This window comes from Canis lupus, chromosome 18 (genome assembly GCF_048164855.1).
Source record: "Canis lupus baileyi chromosome 18, mCanLup2.hap1, whole genome shotgun sequence".
NCBI classification, from domain to species: Eukaryota; Metazoa; Chordata; class Mammalia; order Carnivora; family Canidae; genus Canis; species Canis lupus.
Window position 1 is genome coordinate 3381445 of NC_132855.1, and position 15215 is coordinate 3396659.

The window sequence follows — 15215 nt, forward strand, 5'->3', positions numbered from 1 at the left end:
CACCCCCAGTAAATTTTAAGCTCCTTAAGGGCAGTAATGTCATGTTTTCTTCTAAATCATTTCCAACTGCAAGTCCTGACCATATATAAAATCAATAAATTTCGAGATAATTATTTTAGGCAAAAATGCTTTATGTTATAGTAAGCTACAATACATGACCTTCCTTCCAGAACAGGTCACACTATTTCTGTAAACCCACAGAAACAGAGGTGAATAATTAACAGAATCAGGGTCATTTCTTTCAATGGCTGAAAGTACTGCCCTAATCCACTATGCTAATGGTATTCAGAGAAAAATAAAATAATTTCCTGGGTTTGTGAATTTAAAAAAAAATACAATCTTTGATCAAGAGCAGCAAAATATGTAGTTTTTCCACTCTTTTTTTTAAAAGGGTTTATTTATTTATTCATGAGAGACACAGGGAGAGAGTCAGAGACACAGGCAGAGGGAGAAGCAGGCTCCCCCAGGGAGCCTGATGTGGGACACGATCCCAGGACCCTGGGGTCACACCCTGAGCCGAAGGCAGATGCTCAACCACTGAGCCACTCAGATGCCTCTACCTATTCTCTTAGGTAGACCAGTCATAAACAAGAAAGAAAAGTTTCCACATATTTGTCCTTTCATGACAAGCTCAAGTTTTTCAAGCCAGCAGCAGCAAAAATATATATATTTTTTCTTCTTCGTGGACAGCTGAATGCTACAACACTGTGACAGAAGGGTCCTAACTCAGAGCCTTCCATGGAAAATGGAATATTGCCGTTTTTGCTATGCTTCGATTTCAATTTAATGAAATACTCCAAACTTACCTTTAGAATATTTTAATGTTGCTATCAAAAAGAATGTGAATCTGCAATTCAATTACTAATTTATGCATTAGTAGTTACTAAATTTTGGTAAAATCAGAGTCTGGCAAATTAAAATTAATACAAACTTTAATATGCATATATTGAAATTCTAACTTAATAACATTTATTGTTAACATTCTATAACCCAAGCACTGTTAGTTGGTTATATCTATATTATCTTATTTATGTTTCCAAAGAACATGGTAAGTAAGTTCAGATTTGATACTTGCCCCAAATCATGATATTAGACAGAAGCCAGATTCAAAGGTGGTCATCTGTCCCAAGAATATTACCCTCATTATACTATTTAACAACATAGAAATAATAGAAATAGAAATAATTATTTTTATTAATGAAATATTATTTTAATATATCCTTTATAAAGTGATAACTTCCAATACCATATTAGTCTTAACAACTCCATACTTCTTATACATATTGAATCTGGAAATTAGTGAATCTTTGAAACTAGTGAAAGCTTAGAAAGCATCACTTCTCTGACACTCTTGACTTTCATTAAATTCTTGTCTCCAAAAAGTACTAGTCACAAAACGCTTAACCACATTCCACAGGTATATATTTTGGGTATTATTTCTTTTTATTTTATTCTATTTTAATAGAATTTTAACAGGTATTCCTATAGCTCACCAATATGTAAGTTGAAAATATCAGAAGTTTGCCCAAAGTATCTGAAGGATTTTTAGGATCACTGACATTTTTAAAAATCTGACTACAAAACATAAATGGGTTTCTTTATTTCATAAATTGAAAAACCCAGTGACTCATGTATAGACTAGCTAGGAGAGCAGATGTGATTTGTTTCAGCAAGGAAGTAAAACCCCACTCTCCTATGATTAATGTTCAGTTGTCACTTTGGTGTTTTTGAGCTATTTTTTACGTTAAAATTGTTTTGATTTTAAAACTGAGTTCACAACCTTTGTGGAGCAGATTCCTCAAACTTTGTCAATTATAGATAAAGTCCAAATCACTAAATCCAATGTGTATTTGTACTTGCATGTTCCACAACAACACCTAGCACTCAATCACATCCTTGCTTCTTGTGAAAATCAGCAGCTCCACTGATGCTAAATGAGAAAACTTCAGATTCACCTACACCAAGGTTCACATCATGACTCACATAACAAAATTAAAATGCTTTGGATACAACTAGTTTATGATCCTGGATGCAAACATAAGTACGATGTGCAAAACTTAGATAAATCTCTTTTGAAGGAGTTAACGGTAGGAAGAAGTCAAACAGTTGAATAAGTGTAGTAGGCTGAATGGTGCCATCCCTCAAAAAAGATATGTCCTCTGGAACCTGTCACATGACCTTATTTGACAATAGGGATTTTGCAGATGTGACTAAATGAATGATCTCAAGATGAGATTATCCAGGATGATAGTGGGACCATGTGGGAGTTCTAAGAGAGCAAAAGAGGACAGACATAGAATAAGAAGACAGGCAAAGATGGAAGCAGAGATCAGTTATGCTACCATAAGCCAAAAAATTCTTGAAGTCAGCAGAAATGGAAGAGGCAGGAAAGATTTTCTCCGGAGTCTTCAGAGGAAGAATGACCTTACCAGCAACCTTTCATTTTGGATTTGACACCCTCTAAAACTTTGAAAGAATAAATACCTGTTGTTTGATTCCCCCAAATTTGTGGCAAGTTGTTAGGGTAGACCTAAGAAATTAATATAGAAGTACCAGATTATCTGAGTTATTATTTACAAATTTATAGTATTTTATATCACTTTTGATTTAATACATTTATTTGGTAAACCAGGTAACTTCAAAGCATTCTTTATAAAACAGTAAACCAGTTGTTTAATTCAATGATTAAGAGCGTAAAATGACCTTAATATTTGAAATTTCTGGGGGTTTTTCCTAATGTTTATTCATGAATATGAAGAGAATAAAATTTCATCTTTGGCAACTGGGAATCTGGGCTATCTCAAGAGCTAGGATAATTAGGCCTGCAGGTGTAAAAGAAAACTAGGTTTATATATATAATTACTGTTATATGTATGATTTATTTTATATATATATATGTCATTGTTGCTTTATGTTGTGGGGGGGCAGCCTCACCTCAGAAGAGATTCCACTGATGTGGGCGAGATGCTTACTCTTTATGTTTACTCTCCATGGGGCATAATAATTCTTGAGCTCAGTTAAATGCATATCCAATAAACTTAACTATTTAGTATCACTTAAAAAGGCAAAAAATATATAAAAAATAAATCAAGCAAAAAGGTAAATGTTATATGTAAATATGTATTCAGTGGCATCATACAGTATTCCTATAGAACAACGATTGCATTTAGAAAAGAGTTGTCTGCTCACAACTTAAAACCACCTAGACCTCGAAAACACATCTGCACTCTCATTACAGCATTATTCACAATAGCAAAAATATGGAAACAACCTATGTGCCCATTGATAAGTGAGGGTATAAAGAAATTGTGACTAGATAGATATGTCACCAACCTTAAAAGAAGAGGAGAACCTGGATGAACCTGGAGGACATTATGACAAGTGAAATTAACCAGACACAAAAAATGCATCATCTCACTTTTATGTAGAATCTGAAAAAGCCAAATAGTGAGACGCAGGAAGTAGAACAGTAGTTACCAGGGGTGGGGAAAAGTGAGAGAAATAGGGAAGTACAAAGGGTACAAAGTTGCAGTTATGTAGAATGAGTAATTCTACAGATCTAATGTGTAGCATAAGGACCACAGTTGATAATACTGAGTACTAGGAATTTACTAAGACAGTGGGATTGCAGATGTACTCACCACACAAAAAAAATGATAACTGTGTGAGGAGATGATATGTTAATTAGCTTACTGTAGTAATCATTTCACTGTGTTTACGTATATCATATCATGTTTTGTGCCTTAAGTACATATAATTTTATTTAAAAATAAAAAGAAACAAAAACAAACAAAAAGCAGAAATACAGCATCAGGCTCTTGTGTTTATTAGTACTAAAAAGGAAAGAGATTTTTTTTTTATTCTGTTGATCTAATTTCATAGAAAAACTTCAAGTAAGATATATGCTCAAATAAATTATCCTTGACCATCATCTGGATCTTTGCATTCTAATAACCCATAGACATTATTCAAAGAAAGTCTCCAAAAGCAACTGAAATAAAATGCAATTGAAATATTTTATTCAAAAGAAAAAGCACTCGGGACGCCTGTGTGGCTCAGCTGTTGAGCATCTGCCTTTGGCCCAGGGCGTGATCTCTGGGTCCCGACATCGAGTCCCGCATAGGGCTCCCTGCATGGAGCCTGCTTCTCCCTCTGCCTGGGTCTCTGACTCTTTCCCTGTGTCTCTCATAAATAAATAAATAAACTCTTAAAAAAAAAAAAAAAGAGTACTCTATTCACCTCAATCATGGAAGCTCTTATTAGAATATCTAAAAGTCTCACTCTTTTTCGTCTAATAGTAAGCAACACATGAACTGCTAACAAAGACAGAAATTTGTTTTATAACAAACTTCGAAGGCATTTTATTTCTCACGTGGTCCACATTATCCCACTGTAAACTGTAAGACAGTTCAGATACAAGATACAGGACAGTATACTAAAGCCACCTCGTAACAGACAAAGTGAAGTAGTACTATTTTCAAAGTTTATTTCCTCATCTCCCAGAGGATTCATTACCCCTCAATATTCATGCTTGTGTAAGAAACAAGTATTTTTAAGATAATAACCATAATAATACAAATTATATTCATAATAAGTGATAATTCTGCTTTACCTTCTCTGATCTCTTTAATCCTCATAACAACTACCAACAAGCCAATATTATCATTACTTCTTCAAAAATGAGGAAATTGAGGCACAAATTTAGTGACTTGCCTAATGACGCACAGTTGACAAAAGAAAAAAACAGGATTTGAACCTTAATGTATATGACTCCAAGATTCGTATTTTTAATGATCTCATATTTCTGCTTGGGAAAGTAACATGCAATAAACGAATAACTACCCATTCCTAATAAGTAATATATTTCATTTACTAATCTATTTCCCTATTGACTGACATGTGGAAATCCACAAACATCAAAAGCAATGAATATTTTTAAATAAAACTATAAAAACTATAGACCTAGTTTGGTCTCAATCAAGTGAAGGGCACTTAAGTGAAAATAGGTAAGGGACTTCTGGACTTGATGATCAATATATATATTAGACATCATTGTACAAGTAATATGGAGTATTTATATTTTCAGGATTGTAGAATACTACATTTGACAATTCTCAGAATAGGTTTTTGAAGGCTTTTAACTATGCAAACTAAATATCACATTATTTCTGTAATCACTCTTTTTTGTGTACATATTGTTTTATTTACAGGTTTTTGGTTTTTGCAAAAATGGCATACAGATGGTTGATTTTGAAAGTTTTACCTCATGCAGTAAATGTATCTCTGTCCAGATGGACATTAGGCTTCAGTGCCAATATTGTACCTTTACCATATGGACAAGAAGATTTACAGCAGAAGACACTATGTTCAGTTTTGTATCTCAACACAAATAACATCTGACTAATTGTCAGCCAGCATTAATTCCATTGTCAGGGACTCAGGAAGCAATAGGCCATTTAAGTAAAATATCAAAACCACAATCTTTAAGATATCTAGCTATTACCTAGGAAACTATTTTCAAATATATAATAAATTTCAGAATGACAAAGGTAATATATCAAATTTATGGAGGTATAATTTACTTAGAGAAAAGCCATCCTTTTTTTGACAAAGTTATATAGTCATATAGCCACCACTATGATGATGTAGAATTTTTCCATGATCCAAAACACTTTGCTCGTGCCGTCTATTAATATGACAAATTACACTGTTTGATTTTTAAATGCTATACTAACCTTGCTTTTATGGGATACATTTCACCAGTCTTGAGTTATCACACTTTTTGTATAACACAATTTGTATTTTAATTTACTAAAATTTTGTTTATAATTTCTGCACATATGTTCACAAAAGATATTGTTACTATAGTTTCTCTTGCAGCGTTTTTCTCTGAGTTCAGGATCAGCCTAAGCCTACCCTGATAGAATAAGCTGGAGAATGTCCTATACTTTTCAATTTAGGGGAATATTTGTGTAGAAATGGGATTTTTTTTTTTAATTTACTAGTGTTCATCAGTGAAGCCATATTTCCTGACTTTTTCTTCGTGGCAAAGTTTCTAATTATATATACAAGTTACTCAACAGAAAAGGGGCTATGCAGGTTATCTATTTTTCTTGAGTTAATTTTAATAAATTGTTTCTTCCTAGAAATTTGGCTATTTCATCAAAGTTGTCAAATTTATTGGCATGAGAATTTTCATAACATTCCTTATTATATTTTAAATAATTGCGGAATTGATGCCACCTGTCTTATTCTTGATGTCACTATTTTGAGTTTTTGCTTGTTAAATTTTTCCCATTATCAGTCTGGCTAAAAATTAATCAATTATATTCATCTCAAAGAACCAATTTTTGGTTTCATTAATTTTCTGTATTTTTTTTTTCTGTTTCAACTTCATTGGTTTCTGCTCTTATTTTTTTTTCTACAAATTTGTATTTAATATCATTTTCTTTCCCTACATCTTAAGGTATAAGTTGAGGCCTTTGATTTGGGGCCTTCCTAATTTTCTGAACAAGGAATTTTTCCCTAAGTACTGCCTAAGGAGTATCCTCAAATTTTGTTATGTTGTGATTTCATTTTAACTCAGTAATATTTTACATTTTCCTTCTGACATTTTTGACCTAAGGATTATTTAAAAGTATGCTATTAATTTTAAATTCATTGAGAATTGTTTTATGATCTAGAATGTAGTCTATCCTTGAGTACTAGAGAATATGCATTTGGTTGCTGTTGGGTGTTATATTCTATAAACATCAATTGGGTAAAACAGCTTGATAGTGGTATTCAACTATTTTCTACTCATAGTTTTTTATCTACTTATTTTATCAATGACTGAGAACAAATGTGAAAGTTCAAACAACTGAAGTTTATTCTGGGTTTCTCTATTTTTTTCTTGAACTTCTATCAGTTTTTCCATATTTCAAAGATTGCTTATTATGTGCAAAAATAGTAGGATAATTATGTATTCCTGATGAATTATCCACATTAGCTTTGTGAAATTATCTCTATCCCTAGTAATATTCTTTGTTCTAAAATCTAATTTGTCCGATATTAATACAGTCATTAATAAAAATCTCTTTTGGTTAGTGGCAGAATGGTGTATTTTTTTATTCTTTACTTTTAATATTTTTAGATCTTCAAAATTTCTTCTTACAGGCAGCACTTAGTTGGGTCTTTTTAATTTAATATTACTACCTCTGCCTTTTAATTAGAGTTTATAAACCATTCATATTTAACATGATTATTGATTTGTGTATCCCATTTCAAGTCAATACTGGATCTATATATTTAACTTAGAGCTAGTATACATTTGGTAAAAGCAAAAGACAAGATTTCTGTCAAATAAATTTTTGTATTCATAACAAAAGAGGTTGTCAAATTTAGTGGGAAAAAAAGGAACACTTTAATTCATCTCAACATAGTAGGGAGTAGAAATTCCAGAAATATTGAGATTGCAGCCCTATGTATAAAGTCAAGACTACCATGAACAATTGCCTTTAAAATAAATGTAAGGGTTAAAAACAAAACAAAACCAAATCAAAAGAAAACCAAACTAAGAAATAAGAATTACCATTTATGTATATCATTTCACTGGAAAGAAAATGTCACTCTTATTTTAGATGGTTTTCTCTTCTTTTCTGTGACTTTCCTTCTGTTCATAATGCTCCCGCTGAAAATCTAGCTTTGAAGAAAGTAAAACTCTGTGGAAGCCAAGTTATCTGTTTTATACAACTCATCATACAGTCACTATTATCCAGAAACCCAGGGTCTTAAATTCACCAGAGTTCCCATACAGTTTGAACAACCATATATTTCTAAAATGTTCCCACACAAAATAACATCCATGCATATATAAACAAGCAAGTATTTCCCCTAAAACTTGGGTAATCTTCATAATTCTTTTTCTTATCCTGTATGATGCCAATTCTGGGCAATAAAGTAGTTTGCCAGTGTGCCAAACTAAGCTGATTTGCTCTTCTTTTTAAAAATATCATCATGGCTTTAAACATTTACTACTTCCTCCTCTGCTGAGCCATCATTACTAACTGACAATCATTACAGTTTAGGAGTAAGTTAGTTAATCAACTACACAGGAATCTATAGAAGGCATATCTCTGTCCATAGGCTTTAATGATTCATTTGTAAATAAAGTTTATGGACTTTTTTTTAGGTTAAAGTATATGGACTTTTGGGGTGCCTGGGTGGCTTAGTTGGTGAAGTGTCTGCCTTCAGCTCAGGTCATGATCCCAGGGTCCTGGAATGAAGGCAGGCATCAGGCTCCCTGCTCAGCAGGAGGAAGGGGGACTTGCTTCGCCCTTTCCCTCTGTCCCTCCTTCCTGCTTGTGTTCTCTCTCTCTCTCAAATAAATAAATAGATCTTTAAAAAAATACAGTATGTGGACTTTTGATTTGAAGTTTGTTTTAGCTTCTTATAGAACACCTAAAATATCTCTACCTATTTCTAGAAGGTAGAAATATTTCTACTTCTCATTATGAGAAGTTGAGAGTAACTGAAAAACATTTGCAGAAGGAAGATGTGAAAGTATTTCTAAAACCACCAAATGGATTACACAAATACCTCCTGGAGACTTCATAAATAATTATGGGACAATCAAAATCTAGAGTATCAATAAATTGTTAATAGTTTAGAAACTCTGAGTCCAAATGCTTTCTAAATTGAATAGTTTACTCTATTTTAAAATGTCATAGTAAATCTACAACACAAACAGCAGCTAAATTAGAAATATATACAAACTAGCATTTAAAAATGAGAACCCCATGATTTATAAGCACGTCAATTCTTCAATTCCCTTAAAACAGACGCTGAAAAAAAAAAGAATTTGTATATGATATTCCACTAGAGTTTGAGAAATACTAACGTTTTATTTACCAAGAAATATCACAATTCCCTGGGCTTCAGATATAGGCTATCCAAAGTACTAAGACCTAATTAGAGGATTAAAGATTATTTCACCTCCCCTCAAACCTTTCTACTCAATTGTTTTATAACCTGAAACTTTAAAAAATAAAGTGGGTATATTAAAAAAAAATCCTATTGTTTAATCCAAAAATGACTGGAAAAGCAGAAGGAGAAATCTACAAGAAAAGCACAGTTGTGAACATACTTTATATATATATATATATATATATATATATATATATATATATATATAAAATTACATTTAAAGATAGTGCTATAGGAAGCACACATAATAAATACTTAATATTAATTAACACTCTCCCTGGAATATAAGTGCAATGATAAATTTTTGAGTTATGGAGGAATTAAAATACTTTATAGGGAAATTTAAGTAATAACCAGGTTCACCCAGATAGTATGTGGCAGGTCGAGAATTAATTCAGTTTGCACAGCTTGAAATTCCAGTTTAGGGAAATATTTTGCCAGATTTCAAAAAGACTCTTGGTATCTAAAACTTCACAAAACATTTTCAGATCTGTCCAGTTAAAATTAGCATAAAGGTTATTCCCAAGCTAACACATACCCATGTATATGCAAACACATGCTCATCTTTTCTGGCTCCTATACATGGAGCCCAAGTGTTATCAAAGAACTTGTGTAATTTTAATATATTTCATTGCCCATTAGCTGTAAAAAAGAAGAAAAAGAAAGAAAAAAAAGAAAGAAAGAAAGAAAGAGAAAGAAAGAAGAAAGAAAGAAGAAAGAAAAAGAAAAGAAAGAAAGAAGAAAGAAAGAAAGAAAGAAAGAAAGAAAGAAAGAAAGAAGAAAGAAAGAAAGAAAGAAAGAAAGAAAGAAAGAAAGAAAGAAGAAAGAAAGAAAAAGAAAGAAGAAAGAAAGAAAGAAAGAAGAAAGAAAGAAAGAAAGAAAGAAAGAAAGAAAGAAAGAAAGAAAGAAAAGAAAGAAAGAAAGAAAGAAAGAAAGAAAGAAAGAAAGAAGAAAGAAAGAAAGAAAAGGAAGTATACCAAACCATTTTCTTCTATTTGAAGGGAGGAAGTTTGGAACTTTAAGCTAAAATTAGGTTTGGTAATCATTTGGAGATTTTGTTTGCTTTTTTCTGTCTCCCATGAATTACATATATATTTTTAAAGTTTATAAATAATGAAAATATTGAAAGTATTTGTTGTCTGTCCTTTGCTGTTTTGCATGAGAAATGCTTTCATCTAAAAGCCAGGTAAAGCACAATTATAGAACTTCAATGTGAATATTTAAGTCAAATGATTCAGGCACTAGCTTCTTTCATCAGCCTGTTTATTTTTATGCAGAATAACTTTACCCAGAGCTCCAGATGAATAAATACTATCAACTATCAAAACACTTATGCTTTGTGCTAAAAAATAATTGCAATACAACACACTTCTTTAAGAGTCACTGCTATCAAAAAAAAAAAAAAAAGTCACTGCTATCTCTAGATTTTAAAATTGCTATATTTCCTGAGAGGAGAAAAAAAGGGAATACAGGACAGAATACAAACCAAAGATGAATCCCCTGATCCTCAGTTTGTCACAGACAAAGAACTCTTACAGTTGTGTAGGCATATTATATCCATTCATTACCGCAAAATAAAATTGGTTCTTTAGAAAAAATGAATTGTATTCAAAGGCTTGACAATCCTATTTAACACAATGAAAAACTATTTATTAAACCAGTCTGAGTCTTCCCAAAACTGAGATGAATAGTATGAAGTCTTGAATATTTCTTTGTGGTATGAAGAGAAAGAAAGCTGCTGGTCACAGTCAGAATGGAGCCCATTTCTTAGGCCAGCTATAAATGAGCTAAACTGATTACAGAGTAGTAAATATTCCACACAAAAAAACGACTAGAGTTTAAGATGTAAATGTCTGGAGAGATGTAGGACATCTGCCAATGGAGACAGAAGGCTTAAATCAGCAGAGCATTTGGTCCGATCAAATATTAATCTAGAGTATTAATCTATAATGCTTATAAAACAAAAGTTAATTCTAGAATTTTACAGTCCAGAAAGAAAGAAAATGTCATTCATATTCTGGGTAATATGGGTTTTCAGGGAACTAATTTAGCTTCTTAAAGGATACTCAAAAATATCTCCACTTATTTCTAGATTATTCTTAGTGTTCTGATTAGTTGAGGGTACAAAATAAACTTTGGATAAAAAAAAGGCACTAAGCATTTTGAAAGGTTCCCAATGTATTATCTCTTAGGTATTTCAGGAATGAGCAGTATATAATTAAAATTTAGACTCAGCTCCTCCAAAAAAAAGGGAGTTAGTAAAATTAAAATATAAAATAGAACCTAGAAAAAATAAAGACAAACTGTTTAGAATCTATTGGGGCTTTACTTTACATTTGACTAAAATAGGATTCAGGAGAATGAGAGGACAGTAAAGGGTTTATATGTTTAAATATTTGAGTCCTACAATGTGAAGTGTTTCAGGGTGCTGCCCAAGAAGAATTTGGTCCACTACCACGATCTCAAATGTCCTTTTATTCCTTATTCATACACACATGCAGGCACATATGACATATCTCTCTCTCTCTCTCTCCCTCACACACACACACACTCTCTCTCTCTCTCTCACTCTGAGAATCTCTTTCCTTGGAATCCAGTTCTGAGCCTAAGGACCTTTTTCTATTACATTTTCTACAAACATTTACCATGGTTCTTGAATGAGTTCGGCAAAAAGACTGTATAATTAGATACATTATTTCCTAACATCACGGATTAAGAATTTATCTTTATCTTATCAAAACAATCCTTTTTTTTTTTTTTTCCTGGTCATTGTGTTCTGATATAAATTGAAGTTGCCTAGACTTACCCCAGTCAACTTGACAGTTGTTCAAGTCAAATTTCCCAAGATCATTAGTCTCTCTAACAAAAAGGGAATGTATGTTTGGCAAATGAATGTCATATTAACTTTTCTAGAAGCCTTCATTTTTCAGTTTTTTCCATTGGTCTGTAGATTTTGGACCCTAATTATCAGATGGACACTCCAGTTCTTTTCTGGAAGCTCAGCCTCTGCTAATGGCCCTGGGAGTAGTAACTTTAAAAACACTGTTATTTTATTTTGCTTTAAGTCTTTTTACTGTTTTTGGGCAAAGGGTAATCTAAATAATAATTTACCCAAGAAAGATTTATGGTTCACAGTCATCATTTTAAATAATTAATTAACAATATATCAGAACCAAAGTAGAAAGGATATAGCCAAATATGAGTTTTTACAACTTTGATGCAGTGACCTTCAATCCTGTCCAAAAGTTAACATGTAACTCAAATATTACTAAAATAAATTCTATTTTCCATAACATTCAAGAAGAAATTAGCATGAGATGAAGGACCATTTATCAGCATTTCTTCAGTTAATTTGTTTCTTTTACCCTTTTAAACCAATTAATATTAACATTTTCACAATTAAAAATTAAAGGTAGCAAATATTTTTCCTTCAAATATCATTTCTATCTTATCTGTATAGGGCATTGATAGACATCTCATATACACAGTCACTTATTATTGTTCATAATAAGTCATTCCAGGGTCACTGTCGTCTGCAGGGCTTTTAATTTCTTCCTTTAACTTGGAAGCACTGCCTGACTTACTCTTAATAAACACGTACTGTTTGATAAAAAAGAAAGACCATTTTTCTTTAAAAGTATAAAAGGAAATACTCCATCAACACTAAAAGATAATGTAACAGTTCAAGATAATACACTGCCTAACACAGAGCAGGGCCTATCTATAAATGGAAATGAATGTTAGAACACTGTAGTGTACTGTAGTATACTAATATTCATTTAGTACATGGCCCTAATATTCAGAGCCCAGTGTAACTGATTTCAGACTTCTGACCTCCAGAACTCTGGAAAATAAATTTCTATTGCTTTAGGCCACTATATCAGTGGTAATTGTCAGAATGAACAGGAATTTAATATAAACAGTGAATTTCTATTTTTTATTTTTATTCATTCTTGAGTAAGCAGTTTGACTAGTAATCACTGTGGGTTTTTTTCTTACAGGTTTAAGTACATTTATCCTGCTGTATTATTGGCTTTCATAGACTTGTTTACTGTGAGCAATTGGATGAAAGATATGTTATTCATTTCTATATCCTTAAAATTTAGCATGATCTCTGTCCAAAAACACTCTCATTAAATGTCAATTTGAAGAAAAAAATGGGGAATATCTAAACCATGCATTAAAAACAAAGAAATAGAAAAGAGGAGTGAAGAGACAGGAATAAAAATGATTAAATTTTAAATAGATGAACTGCTATTTTTAAAATACTAGGGAAAGGTGGTGGCACCTTCAGCTCAGAACAAAGCCTTGAATATATCTAGGACATTATTTGTTCAACTCTATTCAATTAAACACCATCTGTTCAATAAATACTTATTGTGAACACAACCTGTTTCTTACAATGTGGTAGATGAATAGTTTTCCACAAAAACAAAAACAAAAACAAAACCTCATGGAAGGTTGTTTGTTTGTTTAAGAACAATATTATGTATAATATACTCTCCTTGCATATCTGAACACACAGGGAAATAAAACACTGGCAGGAATTTTCATGTAGAAAAACTGAAAGCATTAAGATTCTCATTCCCAGATCCAGTGCTTCCTTTGGTATTAGTTGTTTCACCTTTTTCAGATGGTTAAAAAAGAAAAGAAGAGAAAGAAAAGAAAAGAGAATCTTACTTATTAAATATTTATGTGATGGCGAAGTAAGGGTGGAAGAAAGTACAAAGGAAAGGAAAAAAGGGAGGAAAAGAAAATAGAATTCACCCCACATAAAGAGAAATTCTGGAATCAGACATTCTGAATAGATACTCTTTTCTGATATGAACTATAAAAATAGACCATATCAACCGAAGAAAGTACAAAGTTTTAACTCAGTTACAGTAATCTCTTCCCAAAATCAACAAATGTCAAGGAGAGAGGCTGATGATGACACATTCCTTTCTCATTTCTTCTTCCAATATCCTGCTCAGAAAGGTCACTGCATTTCTTTCCCAGGGTTAACCTTGGGAGGGAGCAATGGCACGATAAGCACAGCTTACCCCTCAAAGCTTAGTGGTTTGTGGAGGCTTATACATTCAGAGACGAGGGCACCCACATGCTCTAGGAAAGCACTGTCAGCCCTCTGGCAGGTGAAGGACTTCTGTGGGTCAGCTGCGGCACCAACATGGAAGTTGTCTGTGGGATGAAGTTGTTTTCTAAATAAAGAAAAGGTGATTTTCCAGATTCAGAATAGCGATCTTGATCTCTAAGAGGCCTTAAGGTGGGGAGAAGAAAAAAGGAGCAGAAAAAAGGAAAAGAATAGGGAATAGATAACCAGGGCAAGAAAAATACCCAACAAAGAGCGTGACATGATCAAGAGAAAGGAAGTCATAGCTAACACAACAGCAAATTAAAAGAATGAAAAGGAATAGAATGAACAGCACAGAAAGAGAAACATACGCAACAAGCTAGGATTTTTAATTTCTTTTTTAATTCCCTAACGATAGCCATCAGTATTTTTAAATAGAGATAGGCAATGTTCTTTTTCCAGCTCTGCAGGCCTGTAGTTTTCAGAGCTTCACACAAAATTGATTCTAAACATTCAATTTAAAAGACAAACAAGAAAGCTTGCAGTCCCAATTCAAAGATAAACCAAAAAGGGCATCTCATCATTTTAAAAAATATAAAGTCCTCCAATTTGAGGGCAATAGGTAAATCTACTTAGGCCACTTTACCTCTCTTACGGCAAGGCTATTTGCTAAAATGCTAGATTTTCTGATCCTCTACCCAGGAAAATAGAGTACAGAGAGTGGAAAAGCATTGTAATGTTCAAAAAAAAAAAAAAAAGTGGAAGAAAGAAAAGGTACGATGTTGCTTTTAATCCCTTGGATGCTTATAAGAAACTACACAAATTCATTTTGCAGACATGCTTTAATGTGTTTGCAATTGAAATTGAAAACTGCAGCAAGCTATTCCATTGAATGGAATTTGTTACATAATAGAGTTACTTTCAAATGTGCCATTGGGCAGCTTACAGCTACCGCCAGCCTTTAGCTTTGTAGATAGTGCACATGGAACCAGAGACCAGTATACGCTAGGATACGTAAGAATATAGCCACCGAGCAGCAATTATAGACAGAAGTTGTGCCTGAGAGTGAAAAGAAGGAATATAGGAATATAAACAGTGTCCTTGGTCCCAAGGCATTTAAAATGTAACTGCGTTACCGGCAATACAATATATCATCATAGGCACTTTATTTAGGAGGTAC

General features: G+C 32.6%; 1 long non-coding RNA gene across 1 annotated transcript in view; it reads left to right on the top strand.

Annotated features, from left to right (window-relative positions):
- Positions 1-15215, top strand: part of LOC140608583 (uncharacterized) — a 1020376-nt gene that overhangs the window by 299381 nt on the left and 705780 nt on the right. The gene's annotated exons all lie outside the window — the stretch shown is intronic.